The 15479-nt window shown below is 47.8% G+C and overlaps 1 protein-coding gene across 2 annotated transcripts in view; it reads left to right on the top strand.

The window, feature by feature from the left end:
- The first annotated feature begins 616 nt into the window (after positions 1 to 616).
- The window catches only part of LOC125990568 (protein eva-1 homolog A), a 106787-nt gene continuing 91924 nt past the window's right edge, over positions 617 to 15479 (top strand). The window contains exons 1-3 of one of the 2 annotated variants that reach the window (XM_049757884.2): positions 617 to 890; positions 2696 to 2952; positions 3091 to 3195. The gene's annotated coding sequence lies outside the window, so the exon portion shown is untranslated. Of the gene's footprint in view, positions 891 to 2695; positions 2953 to 3090; positions 3196 to 3507; positions 3618 to 15479 lie in introns of those variants that run through there. The other variant, XM_049757885.2, reaches the window with a different exon arrangement.

Genomic DNA, 15479 nt, shown 5'->3' with positions numbered 1-15479 from the left:
AAGTCTTCTCTGTGTCCGCCAAAGTTCCTCGGGCCTCGGTGGGGGCGCCCGGCTTTGCACGCCCGCCCGCCGCGTCTCGTGCATGATTAATCACCGCCTTCCATGCCTGGAGCTGCCTGCCCCTCCAGGTAAGCATGGAGGGGCTTCAACTGACAAGGACCCCTCTGCAGCCCAGAACCCGGGGTTAGCAAAGACATTCGTGAAGAGTGCAGGAAAGTCATCCTGCGTCCCATCTGGTGCACATTACACAAGAGGTGAGGATACAGTCACGCACAGAAGCAAACCCCACGCCGCTGTTATGGTGGCCTACTACATTTGATGGCTTGACAGCTTCCAGTCAAAAGGGCAGAAAATGAAATTCCCCAAATATTTAAAAACTGGTCAAACAGCCTGGCTACATTTAGGAAAGTGGTAGGTAGGAGTCAACGCAGGACATGTATCATGGAAAAATGACTTTTTTTTATTTTTAAATAATTTTCTTGTCTATTTAGAGTATTCAGGAGTGTAGAAAAGTGTAATATATCCCTCCAGGTGCTGCAGAGATATTGTTATCGTTTTTGGGGGGTCATTTTTAATATATTACGTCACATCCGTTGGAGTAGGACGAACATCCGGGTAATGAACATGGCGCGAATCCGCCATGTTTTAAACGAATTCGCCTTTTTACTGTCAGACGTTTGTAATATTATTCCACATAATTCATTGGAAAACATCAAGACCTCAAAGAAGTGCCTGGTCAACTTTCATTTTTCAAACAGTATTTTCACGTCTGTGGGCAAAATTCTGCTCGTTAAGGAGTGTTTCAGAAAGATTTTGAGAATTTGCCGAAAGACTTCATTTCGTTGATAGTTCGGTTCCTTCAATCTATGGAAACGACGAACAACAAAGGGGTAAGTTTGAGATAATACAAAAATAATAAACTGTATTTCACTTTAATAATATCTTGTCTACACTCGTTTTCATATCATTATCGTCAGTCTTTCTGGTGATTTTGGAGATGTGCGCTCTATGTTTTCACTTGTAAGTGTATTTTTGAGTAGTTGTATCATTCTTGGGTAATTCACAATATGTTTAACGCATTCATTAGCTTCTCGCTAACGCTGGCATTAGCTTCGTAGCTTGAATGCAGTGCGTAATTGTTAATGAGGTTCATGAATATTGTGAGGAGATTTATTTTATTACGTGTCATGTATGGTCGTATGGACAATGTCGTTGATATCTTTTAATCAATTAAAACGTTTGTGGCGCAAGTCAACGCTAAAGCAAAAAATAAAAAATAAATAAATAAACACTACCTCGGCTAAAAAACTACAAATGGCGACCGGAAAGGCAGGTGCACATCTTCCGGCCTGAGGGGTGTGACGTATCTTATTTGCGTTTGAAGAGACCGCACCTCAGAATACGACGAATTCAGACAAAGGCATTGTTTTTCCACTTTATATAGACCAAAACTAAATGAGTAAAACAGTAGAATTTATTACAGTTATATTTGGGCTTTAAAGTACTTTTAAAATTTTATTTTAGGTCGCCTAGAACGTACACTTTATTCGTTTTATGGATTATTGTGCTCTTTAATAGCCACGAGATGGCGACAAATCCCAGACTTCTTAAACAATTGGTGTTTAGGGCGTATTTTGAAATGATGCTATGGCTGGAATGACAGTTTTGGGGAAGGGTCAATTCTTCAACTGACAAACGGCAAGCTCTTTTTTTCTCCTTTATATTAATAGCATCCGGTTTGCAGTATGGCTGTTGTTCTGTTATTACTCTTTGTCAATTGAATTCCAGCTTTTCCCATGGCCAATGTCAGGAAGTGGAATATGTTCCTGATCTGCCATCACTAATGTTAAGTGACCTGTTTTGTGCCTAGGCGTGGGCGCAGGAAACATGGATGTGAGCGTGAGCACTCCACAGGCTGCATGTTAAATGGCAATGTCACAGTGATAAAGACTGAACCTTACACACCCTGTGTGTGTGTGTGATGGGTCGGAAGTACAGCAGGCAGATGGGGGCCCGCCATAAATCCGCACGGATAGTAGCAGCAACTACAGAACTGATTTATAGCTTTGCGTCTTCCTGGTAGTGGAACTTCTAAGATCTACCAGCAGTAAATTTGGAGAAAAAAAAAAATCGAGTAACCCGACCACAAAAATGTGTCGACACACAAATGTCTGCCTTGAAAGTATAAGTTATCATTTTAAAACCAATGTTTGGCTATGTTTGTCAACTTGAGTCTAAGTTTATCGAAGACACAAAAGTTCTTTTTTTATGGAGAGAAAAGCGTGACAACGTTTGTGAAGGAAAATTTAATATAGTGAATAAAAATAGTTATGAGCAAATTCAGCTCCTGAATCCGCCCGGCGGCTCGGCGTGTTAGCATGAATGAAGCCCTTAAAGGTGTCGGTTTCCAGTCAATAAACATACGGATCGGACTCTCGGTTCAGCGGGAGTTGAACATGTGGGACCAGTCACTCGCACATTGGGCCCTCTGGTCACTTTTTTTGTGTACATTAAAGTCGCTATTCAGCCGCACAAATCAAACCTTCGCTTAGCTAACAGCCGGTAACCTAAAACTAGCAAAACACAACGTTTCCCTAAATACAGTAGCAATCACAGGTCTGTTTGACAGAATGAATATTGCTCTATAATCAACATTTTTTTTCTTCCCTCCCTTTCTTTTCTCTTTCTTTTACAGCCACGCAGCTCGGCCTGATGGCTCCTGCTGCCGGAGTGTCTGAGACTATTGATGGTGTCTCGAAGTCATGTGGCGTTGGCGCGCGTCGTGCCAGGTTCATCACGCCACGCCGGTTAGCGTGTGTGGTCAACAGGCGACGGGGACGCCATAGGGGAGGCTTCGTTTGGTCCAAAGCTGCTGTGTCTATTCAGGGTCTTCCCTGGCTGACCCAGCGGACCAATTTTTTTTTTAAAATGGCATAAAAGCAGAAGCATGAGGTGATGAAACTACCTTTTTATTTTGATTGTCTTGAATGTCTTATTGTCTGTCAGGTCACAACCACCTTGAATCTCTGACTGTTTTTATTACATGATGGTTATGATACAATCTAAACTTTATTTTTTATTTTTTTAAAGCCTTCCGCTATGGCGAGCAATCGCAATGGCACTGAAAAATGAAAGTGCCTAATCATGCCTCATGAATGACACCAAATGCATAATCCTCCCCCAACCACCAACAAGGTAAGTTTGGAAAAACTTTAAGACGTTTCAAACAGTTATAAATATGTTTAAATACACAAAAGCCAATTTGTACTCTATTGGGTCTTTTTAGACTACAAAATTTTTATTAAGCATCTATTGCGAGCAATCACAATGGCACTGAAAAAATGGAAGTGCCTAATCATGGTTCATGAATGACACTAAATGCATAATCCTCCCCCAACCACCAACAAGGTAAGTTTGGAAAAACTTTAAGACGTTTCAAACAGTTATAAATATGTTTAAATACACAAAAGCCAATTTTTACCCTATTGGGTCTTTTTAGACTACAAACATTTTATTAATCTATTGCGAGCAATCGCAATGGCACTGAAAAATGGAAGTGCCTAATCATGGCTCATGAATGATACCAAATGCATTATCCTCCCCCAACCACCAACAAGGTAAGAGACATTTCAAATAGTTATAAACATGTTTAAAGACATAAAAGCCAATTTGTACTCTATTGATTGTTTTTAGACTACAAAAATGTAATTAAATTGACGTTTTACTGTTGGTCAAATGACATCATTTCTTAAACTCTATTGCTCCCCCTGGTGGTCGTATTTAGAAACACAGCGGTGTAAAATATTCTCTGCTCATAAGTCAAATTGATTTAAAAGTTCAATGCCAAGAAGTCATGTGTTTACAGCATCTTAATCCGAAAATCGCAAGCTCTATAAAAATCTATGCATTTTTGTTCGGGCCATTAACTTAAGGAAGCTGTGAACTGTACTTTGCACATTCTCACAAACTTCTCGCTCATCTTTCTCCCCTCTGGCTGGCCAAGGGCATATGGTTAGTCTGGGCAGCAGATAAGAGGAACGTGTCAGTGTGCGCTACTGAACAAACACATCTTTCATTCCTGCCTTTCTTCTTCCCTCGCGTTCCCCTCTTCCCGGCTCCTCACCTCTTCCGTCTCGCTGGCGGCTGGGCACAATTAGGAGAAGGGGCGCTGTTATATTTTGCGGGTGACGGCGAAGAGGCCGGGAATGGGCTTCAGATGGGGCTGCGAGGGAGCCCCGCTCACTCACTCGCTCGCAAAGAAAGGCTCTTTCCTCTCTGCTAGGGCACATCAGAGATGCCGCTGGCTTTTTGCGGAGGGAGAAAAGCGCAACCCTGCTTCCATTTAGCTTTGCCGTCCCCCGACACGCACATTTGTACGGCACATGCATGCACACGCACGTACTCTGTGCTTTGATTCCCGATTGCTCGGGTTTCTGACGTGTGTGCGAATACGGATACCATTTATACCATTAAGGTATAATCATCAATTCATTGGTCAACTGTGACTTTGAGTGTGTATGGCTTTTAAAAGGCGGGGCTAGCTGTTAACTAGCTAACCCGTTAGCTACACAGTTGGTGTGAAGATGGTCCTCCTTCAGCCAGTGTTGCGAATAGCACCGTTCCAGTGGCTATTATTAGCGCACTGTTCCACAGGCCTGATTCTATCACCCCCCCCCCCCCCCCCCCCCACACGTTTCCTGTCCAACAGGATCGTTTCATCATTATCTCGCCGCGGCTATCGCGGCTCACGAAGAGAAGGGCAGCCCCTTTTGCTTCCATTCCAACAAGGCTTTTTATAGACTTGGACATACATTGTGTTACTCACGCGGCGTGTCAAGGGCTCCGGGTGTAATAGTTCCCAGAGTCAGGCGACACGCTTATCCTTTCACTGAGCACTCAAACGCTCGCGCCTCTTCATCCGCCCGCCATTTCAAGGGCGGCGTGGCGCGGCGGCTGCCGTCCGAGCATATCGCACCTCGGCACGTTTGCGTCGCTCTCACATTTCGTGCATACAAATAGAAGTACAGATATAGCGCTTGCTCCATAAACACCCCCCTGGCCCAGTTCGTCCCTGCCTGGACATTTTTTAGCCCATTTGAGTGCAATGCCAGTCATACGCGCCGTGTAAATATACTTTTAAGCGAGTCCTCGGGACCTAAAGAAAAATAAACGGCCAATTAAGAGCGTCTGCCTTCCTCTTGTGTTTAATAGCCGACCCGCGACCGGCACGGTGTTGCTTGCTCCGTCCCCGGAGCTGTGAGGCCGATCCCGCCCGGGGACGAGACGTCTGTAAGGTTTGTCAGCGCTGTGTTTTTACAGCTAGTGTCAGTTTCGGAGTTCAGGGCTCGGCGCCGTAGGAGGCGAATTCTGGTGCAGTCTAAACACAAGTGATGAAATGTCATCCTCGTCAGGCACTTGGGCCTTTCCTTCTGTTTTTTTTTTTGTCTCCATGCTCGATGGGGATACGAGTTTGCTCATTTCTGGGGAATTTGAGCAAAAAAACAATTCTGGTCAGCTTCAGTTAAATCTGCTTGTTCGCTCACGAGGTATCGCAGCAAGCTAATACCGCCGCCCCGCTGGGTGGTCGTGTTCGTCAGGTGCCACATGAACCCAACTGGCACCGAGAAGTCCAGAAAATAGTCCTGAGCCAAATCATTCCAAGAGCAAAACCAATATGAGGGAGCGGACTTCATCTCGGGTCCGGCTGGCTCTGTGTGGTCCTCCTTTCCTCCACCAAGTCTCATCTTATCTGTCATCTCCTCCATGAGACTCAACCTTATCAATGGTCTTACACACGCTGTCCAAATACCGCAAGCTAAGGCTAGCGCACAGAGGCCAAAGTTCGCCTGTCCCTAATGCGACCCCCGCGCGACCTCCTCTGATGTGATTGACCGCTCGCACAAAAGAGCCCCAGTGGTCCGAGCCCGCTAAGGGGTTCTGCTCCATCCGTTAGCCACGGCGGGGGCCTGATAGGGGGGAAAGGTTTCTGGGTCAGGGGTCGGCAAGATGCCACATGTTCGCTCGTCTGTCACACGCTCCGCCCGTCTCTGGTGACAGTGGCCGGCTTTGAGAGGCAAAACGCCGCACCCCGCCCCTCCCTCGGAGAGGCGTGCGGTTCATTCCTGCCCCCCAAAAAAAAGCGTCCTACACTCGACGTGATACTACAGGCAATCCGATTTGGAGGTGACCCCGTCCAGACTTGGGCGGTGGCGTGCTTGCCTTACTGCTGAGGAGGTGAAATGCGAGCCGGCTCAGCTCGCTGTACCGGATCGATGGACTCGCCCCTGCTGCCGTCCCAGGAGTCCACTCGCTCTCGATCACTGTCAGCGCCCCCACCCCTCCAACCTTTGTGTCGTCCTGCCTCGGCGTCCTGTCGACTCCTTTTGGCTTCCCGTCTCGTCTTCACTCATTTTCTGCCCTTTTCTCCTTGCCAATATCACGTCAAATCTGCAAAGCCAAGCAAGCGTGTTCCTGCTGAGGCGCAAGAAAAATGCTATTTGATTCAAATATTCAATAACGGAAACCTTTGACCGCTATCTGCCCACTATTATTAAATTCCTCAACATCCTGCCCCGCCCTTTTTCCTCCATCCTTCATTCCCCCCCCCCCCCTCAGCTTGGATTTACTGAAATATTTTTGATCTAAAGGCATATCTAAAAATCAACCATTTGTAAGTTAAAAAGCCAGTACCTCGTTTTTACTTGTATGTCAAGGTACCAGTGTGTGTGTGTGTGTGTGTGTGAAAGCTCTTTTGCACTCAGTACTCGAGAATGAGACACATGAATAATATACGCCTTTGTATCTAATTTGTGGCCGGGAGCAAAGACCACCTTGACTTTGATCGCCTGACGTTGTTCGCCTCTGTCCTCAACACATGTTTCTGTGATTTTTTATTTTTGTAATGAGTTGAAAACTGCAAAGCGGCCTCGCCGGCTGATCCCCTTTCTTCTCCGGGTCGGGAATATCGGCCATTAATCATCACCTGGCCGGATGACAGCCGGCGTTTGATTGTCGGCGCTTTCTCTCGTCGGTGTCGCTAGAGGGCTAAAAAGGTGGCGGCGGCTGTCGGGAGGTGTGAGGGAGGGAGGTGGGAGGAGGAGAGGGTGCGAGCACACATCACAAGAAGCATAATTGGCCATGAGTGAGCGCTTACTGGATCAGCAGCCCGGCCTCCTGACTAAGCGCTGTGTATCCGCCGAGCTGGACCCCCTCCAAGCAGCCGGGAAAATTTTTTAATTTGCCACCTACATCAGGCCTCAGGAATGTAGCCCCTCCCCTACCCACCCACCCACCTTCATCCTACCTATAGGCATCCAATACCTCCTTCCTCTTGGCCTGCTTCCTATTAGCGTCATTTAAAATGCAGATCTATATTGACTCATCAAAAACACATGTAGCGCGTCATACGTGCGCTAACGCCGCGCGTAGCTTTTTATTCTGCGGGTTGACTGTAAAATAGCTCCAAGGTGCACTCACGGCGCCGCGGATCAAAAGGTGAGTCGAAGCTTTGCCTCCAATTCCCTGGAGGAAGGCGAAGGGGCGGCGTGCTTTGGCAGGGTTCACCGCCGAGGTCTGAATGCGCGCGTTTGTGCGCGGCGCGTGCCCTCTCCGTCGTTAGCAAGGTCCGCCTGAGCCGAGCCGCCCCGGTTTCCGCCGCTGAGGTAAATTCCTGCGCGCCTCTTAACGGCGTCAGCGCCGACAGCGGGGTCGTCTTTAAGGGCGGTCACGCTCGAGAACCGGTTTCAAAATAAAGAGGCTCTCTGTTTTTGTGCTCTGGAAACATTAGCGCTATACTCGAGTCAAGTAGCTTGCGTTTCAGCTAGCAAGGAAGGCTTTGTTTTCAGTTTTGGCAATTTTCTTACAAGTAATTTATCCCCCCCCCCTCGGGGTTGCCTTCAAATTGTTGCCGTATTGCTAAAGCATTGTTGTGCATCCGGCTGGAGACCGATGGTGATCTCCAGCCAATTAGTGTTGGAGATGCAGTTAATTATTCCTGTTGTTGATTATCCTAATCATGTCTTGGGGAGGAGCCACCAAACGTGCACGATAAGCGTTTTATTGTCTCTCTCAATTGGACCGTGGAGGGAAATTGAATGGCGAGGGGGGGGTTGGCTGCTACTGTTATCTAACATCTGATGCGATTGTAACACTTGCATGTAACAAAGCAGTCAGCTGGGGGCGGGGCTAAAGGCAAGAGACTTCCATCCTCTTTGTTCGATACATTGCTAGTATGCGGTAATGCTACAGTTTCATGACGTCACTTAGGAGCTTGCACCCGGGACTGTAATAGCTTCTGTGAGGGAAGGGGGGAGGGGGAGAGGCCAGACAGCTTATTTTCCAGCAGTACCTAGTGGATGGTCTTCCTTTGTCCATAGCTCTCCTCAAACAAAACGAGCAATTTTCTTCGAGTAAATTCCTCCACTGGTCCGTCCTCCAGGCTCAAGGCGAAATAGTTTCTTTTGTTGCTTTGCAGGACGAAACACAAATGCCACGACTGCTTTCGGTTAAGCTATGGAGACACTCGATTGTGGGGGGGAAGTGATTAACGGGGGCAAACCAGAGCGCAGCACTTGGCTGCAACCAGTAGAAGCGGCGTTGAGTTAGACTCTGACTAGCGGCGTGTAAACATGTCCGCCCTGTCAACGCTCAGCCCCCTGATGCGAGCGGACACGAAGAGCAGAGCGGACGAGCCGTGATTGATCGGCGGAGCTTTCCAACCTACAACGGCGTCTTTCATGAGCCTGAGAAGAGGAAGAAGAAGAGAAGGAGTTGAAAAGAAAAATGCTCCTCAACTCTCATCGGGGCAATGAGAGATGATGGCTGGTGACAATGCAGCTTTCAGCCAAAATGTTCCGCTGACCCCTCCCCGATCCCGCCTCGCTCGGCCTCTCCCACCCCCCCCTGTTCCGCTGCACCTTGAGGTCCTGGCTTGCCAACCTCGACAGCATCCAAGCCACCCTCCTTGCTGTCAGCCATTGAACGCCTCGGCGGGGCCTCCGACCGAAAGCGTGCGAGTCCTTTGATTGGACGTGACCCGTAGCTTCGCCTCCATATCAACCCGATGTGACAATGGCAAATTACCAGCCAACGAGAGGCGCCGAGGGAAGCTACGACGAGTACAAAGCCGCTGTCCCGCCGCATTAGTTGTGCCCGACGTTTTATTCGACTCGCCATTTATTGCTCCTGTCGTGGAGAGAAGCCTTCGAGTTCTGCTCACAGTCTGCAACTTATGGATCTGCCGTGCGGAACCGCAAGCTGGTGTGGCCGACGCCGGGATTGTTTGTCTGCTATCGATCACGACCAGCCAGAATCAATCAGATGTTCACGCTAGCGAGAATCGCAAACTACTCCGACTGAAATCCCCGATTCGTGTAATCTGCCCCACTTGGCGGGCGGGCCGGGCCCCTGGGTGGTCAAAGGTGATGTAACCCCCCCACCCCCCCTCCTCGATTGGGGACCTGATAAGGTCACGTGATCCATGTCGAGGAATCCTCGCTCTGCCTGACCCTGCTTGTGCTCCACATAAAGCAAATTACTGTTAACAATCTGCTGGCAGCAGAGGCGGCCGATCAGACGTAGGCGCAACGGCGATAATGCCATTGTTCTCCCATCTCCCTCCTTCCCTCGCTCCCCCCGACAAATTGTAACTACCCCACTGGGCTCCAGGAAGCCTGTCAGGCTTAATTCCCAGAAACTGGCAACATCTAAACCGTCTTACAGATGGCAGTGAATAGAAAAATGTTTCTGCCTTTCTTTTTATTCTTTTTTTTTTTGTGTTTTCTGTCTTTTGTCCTCGAGCTCCTTGATTGTCTTTTAATGGCTGGCGCTTTGAGGTTCAACTTCATCGGGCATTTTCCCATGCCGGCGATTGGCCGGACGGGCCCTGGGAAGGTGATGGCAAAAAAGAATAATGAGATTGGACGTGACAGGTTAGCATGCACAAATGATTTTGAATCAATTTTGAATCGTAACCTGAATAATCCAAAATTGTAATTTAGAGAATTGACAACCCTTGCTTGTCCTTGACTCTCACTCCCGTCATCTCCCTGACTCTTTAAAAATAGACATTGCGCAAGAAGCCACACTTCACTGCTGCATCCATCTTGCCCCCTTCGTCCGGGTCACCTTGTGTTGAATGCACCCCCCCTCTCTCCCGTCTATATTTTGAATAAATTTGCCTCACAGTTGCCGATTTGCATATTCATTTAAACAAGGATGTTCTCATCATATTTCATCCAATGGCCTATCTGGGAGCGCCGCTCGGCGAGATTAATTAAAGTCATTTATCTGCCAAAGTTACCTGCTGGGCTCTTGCAGATCACCATTTGTCTTTGGGAAGATTTTTTTTTTTGGTTTGGTTTGAAGCAAGGTGTCATCTCTCTTTCGGAGACAAAAGAAGCCGAGGCGGCGGAATGTAGTCCAAAACATTCGGTGCATCGTCGCACCCAGCCCCATCCCCGCTAAGCCTCCTGTTGTTCACATGGCGCCCCCACCCTAAGCCCCCCCGCCCAGCCCAGCACCCCACCTCTCCCCTTCTTTCTGTTGCATAATAGCTGCTGATGCTCAAAAGCTTGCAGCGGTGAGCTCACAGCGGCGCCTCGCCCCGCCCACCTGAATCCAGCCGTTACTGAAAAGCAGCCAGTATTTCATCATCCCCCCCCAAGCTCCCCCGTGTTGCTGCACTACCTGCCACCGCCTCAGGGTGGCAGCCCAGGCACGCCTGTCCCCCACACGACCAGACACGATGTCCTCGTTGACTCTGCGTGCGCGTGCACGTGCGTCTAACGGCTGACAGGAACAGAAAGCGCCTGGAGTCTGCTCTCGCTGCTCTCGCTACAGTCTGGCATCGACTATCAACAAGATACACCAGGGAGGAAAGGAAGAGGAGAAAAACCGAGGGAGGGGAAGGGGAAAAAAAGGACAAAGAGAAAACATAAGCAAAAGGGAGGGGCTGTAGAGTGATGTATGGAATGATGGCGAGAGAGCAAAAACGACAGACACAATGGGATGCGAGAGAGGGATTCGGGGGAAGATGATTTAAAAGCACGGACCAGGCAAAAATAGACAAAGGCGGGAGACAAATATAGAACAAGAAAGACAGGGAGGCCTGATTTAAAGACAGATGTGCTTGGAATGCAAAAGACGTGCCCGAGAGGGGTCCGTAGGGTATTTGAACTGCTTTATGTCTGCTGAGTTAGTCCAGAAGGCAATGTGAGGTTGGAAAAAAATAATCTGTGCAAAGGTGCATTAGAGGCGCAAAGGGAAAAATTTGACAATGGTGAAGCTCTTTGATCAAAATGTCTCCTTGTAATTTTACATTAGTGTTGGTATCGGTACTTGGTATCGGTGTACACTTGTTTTCCCGTAGAGTTTATTCTCAAACAAATGCAACTTTAGTTTTATATATTTGTATTTTTGGGTGCTGTCAAATGCAAGCACCGAGGTACCGCCGCTAGTTTTTATTGTCGAAACGTTAGCCGGAAGGAGAGTGGCACTTAAGCCTGCACCTGTCGTGTGCGAGTGTTTTTTTTTTTTTTGGGGGGGGGGGGGGGGGGGTTTGTAGTGAGGGGGCGGCTGCCTGTGAATAAGAGGGAGGGGGAAAAAAAGTGTAGGAATTCCGCTCTATCCCTCGAGGTTAGCAGGTCCCCGCTGTCATGCACCATCTCCCCCCGATGATTCCACATGGCGCTTTTATGAGCTAACGTTGCAACTGCGTCTATTACACAAAGAGGGAAGTCACAGACTGATGCGCACTCGCTCGTGTTCATCCGCAGTGCCCAAAGTGCACCGTGAAAAACGTTGGCCAAAGTCCAGAGGATTATATCACTTCCCCCGTTGCTTCAATGGAGAAGGAGGGGGGTCGATTAATGGAGCCCCACCTGTGCCGATGCAGCAGAGCTTCCCCTTCTCCGTTTTGGCATCTCCGCCAAGCCAGCTGCAGCCAGATTCCAGGCGGTTCGAAATTGACACAATCTATAATCTAACGGCCCCGTCTTGTCTGGAACCATCTAATTTACAGTTTTAATCCACCGCCCTTTTAAAATCTCTTCGGGAGTTCATGTATCATTTTTTTTGATGTTCATAAACCGCTTCAGGGGTATTAACAAAGCCATTCCAAGCCCAAACAATGTATCATTTGTAGACATTAGCCCCTTGTAAGTGCTTGCGGATCCGCTATAAAAAAGCATTAATGTGAGCTGTCTGGACCCCTTTACTACGTAATGACCTCTTAACGTGAACTTTGACCCGCAGATTGTACCCACAATGGGGAGCAATGAAACGCCGGGGATGCGGCAAAGTAGGGCAACTCCCCAAGGTCGCTGGCTTTATTCGCCTCAGAGGGAGCAAGAAATAAAATTGACACGAAAAGGAAGCGGGAGCGAAAATTGTTTCGTTTCACACAAAAAAAAAAAGACACGTAGGAATACAATAGCCTACTTTCCCACTATTGTTTTGGCCCGCTCGAGTCTCCGAAGTAATTATGAAAATTAATTACGATTCCTCTGGGAGTTGGGTAGAAATGAGCTGCCACTTTCCAGAGCTGGATTGAGAGAGTGGCAGAAATTCTCCAACAGGATTACCAAAGTGTTGAGTCACTTCACGCCTTGAGTACCTTTCCACTTTTGCCATAAATGTCATATGGTGTTCCACAGGGTTCAATTTTGGGGCCCCTGCTGTTTTACTTGTATTTGCTGTCCCAGGGTTCCATTCTAAGAAAACTATAATAAATACAATTTGAGTGTCGTTTGACTTTAAGAGCAATAAACTTTAGACGTCCGACTGCTGAATGGATTGTAACTCGGCAGATTAAACAGCGCTTGATGGAAATTTGTATGAGGTTCGATCGGCCGGAGCGAAAACAGAAAGCAGCCAGAGTCAAGTGCGACGTAAATCCAAGGACGCAGATGTTCCGCAGAACACCACAATCCAATCGCGTCTTTGCACCATGAAATGTCATAACAATATAGCACATCAAAGTATGGAGGCTTGTAAACTCTAGGGGCTTGAATAACCTCTGAGATTAGCGTTGTAAGTCAAGGCAGCCATCTCCACTCAGGGGGACCCAGACGTCATAAATGTCCCCAGACACTGAAAGCCAGTCTCGAGCTTGGCCTCTCTGACCCCTGGCTCGACGTCTCCGGGCGTGAAGTAACGTCGTTAGGCGGCTTCCGAGGTCAGTCTTTGTTTGTCACGTCGGGTGTTAAAAGCCCATCGGGGGCTTTTGTTTTAGATGCTGATATCTGAGAGCGTGTGCACAGGAGCAGCTGCGCCGGCCGGGGAGGTCCGGTGGGTGCAGCCGTGACTTGACCCCCGTCACAACCGGGTCCCGGTGACCCTGAAAAACCAGATGTGTCCTTGAGTTCGGCTAATCAATGGAAAGGAGTCGGTATCACGGCTGACTTATGGAAATATTAAGCATCTCTATGTCAGATACCCAACCAAAGATAATCGCTTTTGATTTTGGGCTGTTCCTTCATCAGTCAGTCGAGGAGATTATATTCGTTATTAGTTTGAAAGATTATGCAAATCGTCTCTTAGCCATTTCCACTGTACTTAGAATGAATGAATTCAGTTCTGGCCTGGTTTTGGATTAAGATGTGGATTTAGGATTTTCTCCATGAGTCTTAAATGGAGGGGAAAAAAAATTTAAAATCAGTGAAATGGTGTGAATCTATGAAATTGTATAATTGACATGCTAATTGCTAAGCTAAAATAGGATTGACAGAATAGCTGGAGGAACAAATGAGGGATGAGGTTTTTTGTCCCGGCGCTTCATCATTGGCACCACCTGTCAAGCAGAAGCATCGGCGGCGCACAGGAAGTCAGCTGTAGCGCCAGCGGACGCGGCGGACATGACGGCGCACATGCCCTCGCCATGTGTGAGCCGGCCGGCTACCGCATCAAGTGGTTTTGTGACATCACGGCACCATATGAGCTTGACTGACAGACACGCTGTTTGTTTTCCCCTTTTAGAAGGAGTCCATTTCCTCTGCTTCCTTTGTTTTAGAGCGCTTATTTTAAAGGGGGGAGGACGAAAAAAAGATCTCCCCCTTTTTAAATGTGCTGTTTACATTGTGTGAGTGCTTTGAGGGGAAAGCACAAAGCCACCGCACAGTGGCTGGATTATAAACTTGGACTGAGTTTCAAACGGAGTGAATTTATAAACTAGGAGACCCCCCCCTCACTTGTGGCCCACTCACATATTACTTTAGATCAAACCCAGACCAGGCCTTGCACTTTGACTACGTGCGCTCGCTTTGAATTTGCACACCTTCGTTTTTGCGCTCACATGCAAGACAACGATCGGAACCAGACAGTTGGGAAAACAAAGACTCTCATTTTCAAAAACTGTTCAGAACCTTTTCACAGCCAGAACAGACCCCCTCAAAGGGTGCATAATAGCCAGCACACCTTGACGTGTGAAGAGACAGCAAGCGACGACCCGAGCGGCACTTTGGCCCACGAGGGGGGACGACCTGCGAGCAAAGATGGCGAGGGCCTGAATGGCCATTATGTGCCAGCTGTTGAGAACGAAGAGTAATGTTGGCATGACTCCACATGGGCCCCAGTCCTGCGGTTATATCCCCCCCCCCCCCTCGCCCCACCCTTCGGAACTTTGCCAAGCCCTCCCGCGCGCTACGTCCCTGACCCATCCAGGGCCGCACTTATTACACCTCAGCAGCGAGCCCCCCCACCCCTCACCCCACCCCCTTTACCGCCAGCCCTCAGTTCCACATTCCAAAGGGGGGCACTAGTTAAATCTAATCCCATAATAAGACGCTCAGCTGTCCGGGAAAAGAAAAAGAACTTTCCTCTGGTAAATTCTAGACTTCCTTTTTTCTTGACGCCCTCCCTTCTTTTCAACCAAAGTGGAGGCAAGATGACACTCTGGGCCCCATTGGCCAGTTGCTTTTGTCTTTCTACGACCTTGATTTATCCTTTCTTCTCACTGTTTTATGTTTTTTTTTCCTTCTCCCCCTCAATGGTATAAGATTGCCTCTGTGTTGGGTCCCGGGAGCCTGAATGCGTGAGGGGGTTACCTTCCTTAAGGGCCACTTTGCTCTCTTTCGCGTTCTTCTTTAGGTTCCAAACAAGACAGATGTAAGCAATTTTACACCTCAGATCTTTGAATGATTTGATATTGTGTGTCCAAGTGCTGCAGAAAAATTTAAATGGGAAATAGGTTCAAAGTCCCCAAATTTTTTTTCGGAACCTCAGTCAGATGTTCAACTTTAAAGCTTCAAGTCCAAGTGTAATCCGGATTTCATCCAGATCTTGCCACTTGGAAGTAAATCCAATGTAGCAAATACCATTTAACTTGTTGTCCGCTCTCAACTCTAATCAGATCAGGTGGGATATTAGCCACGTTAGCTCCTATTAGCTTTTTAACATTTTACTAATAAATTTACTGCGTTACCAAAAGTAAAACATTTTGTCTATTTCTTTTGTTCTTTAAAAAAACATTATTCAATTATAAT

Source organism: Syngnathus scovelli, chromosome 20 (genome assembly GCF_024217435.2).
Source record: "Syngnathus scovelli strain Florida chromosome 20, RoL_Ssco_1.2, whole genome shotgun sequence".
Classification (NCBI taxonomy): domain Eukaryota; kingdom Metazoa; phylum Chordata; class Actinopteri; order Syngnathiformes; family Syngnathidae; genus Syngnathus; species Syngnathus scovelli.
Note: the sequence above shows the minus strand (reverse complement) of the source record. Positions and strands in the feature narration are given on the sequence as shown.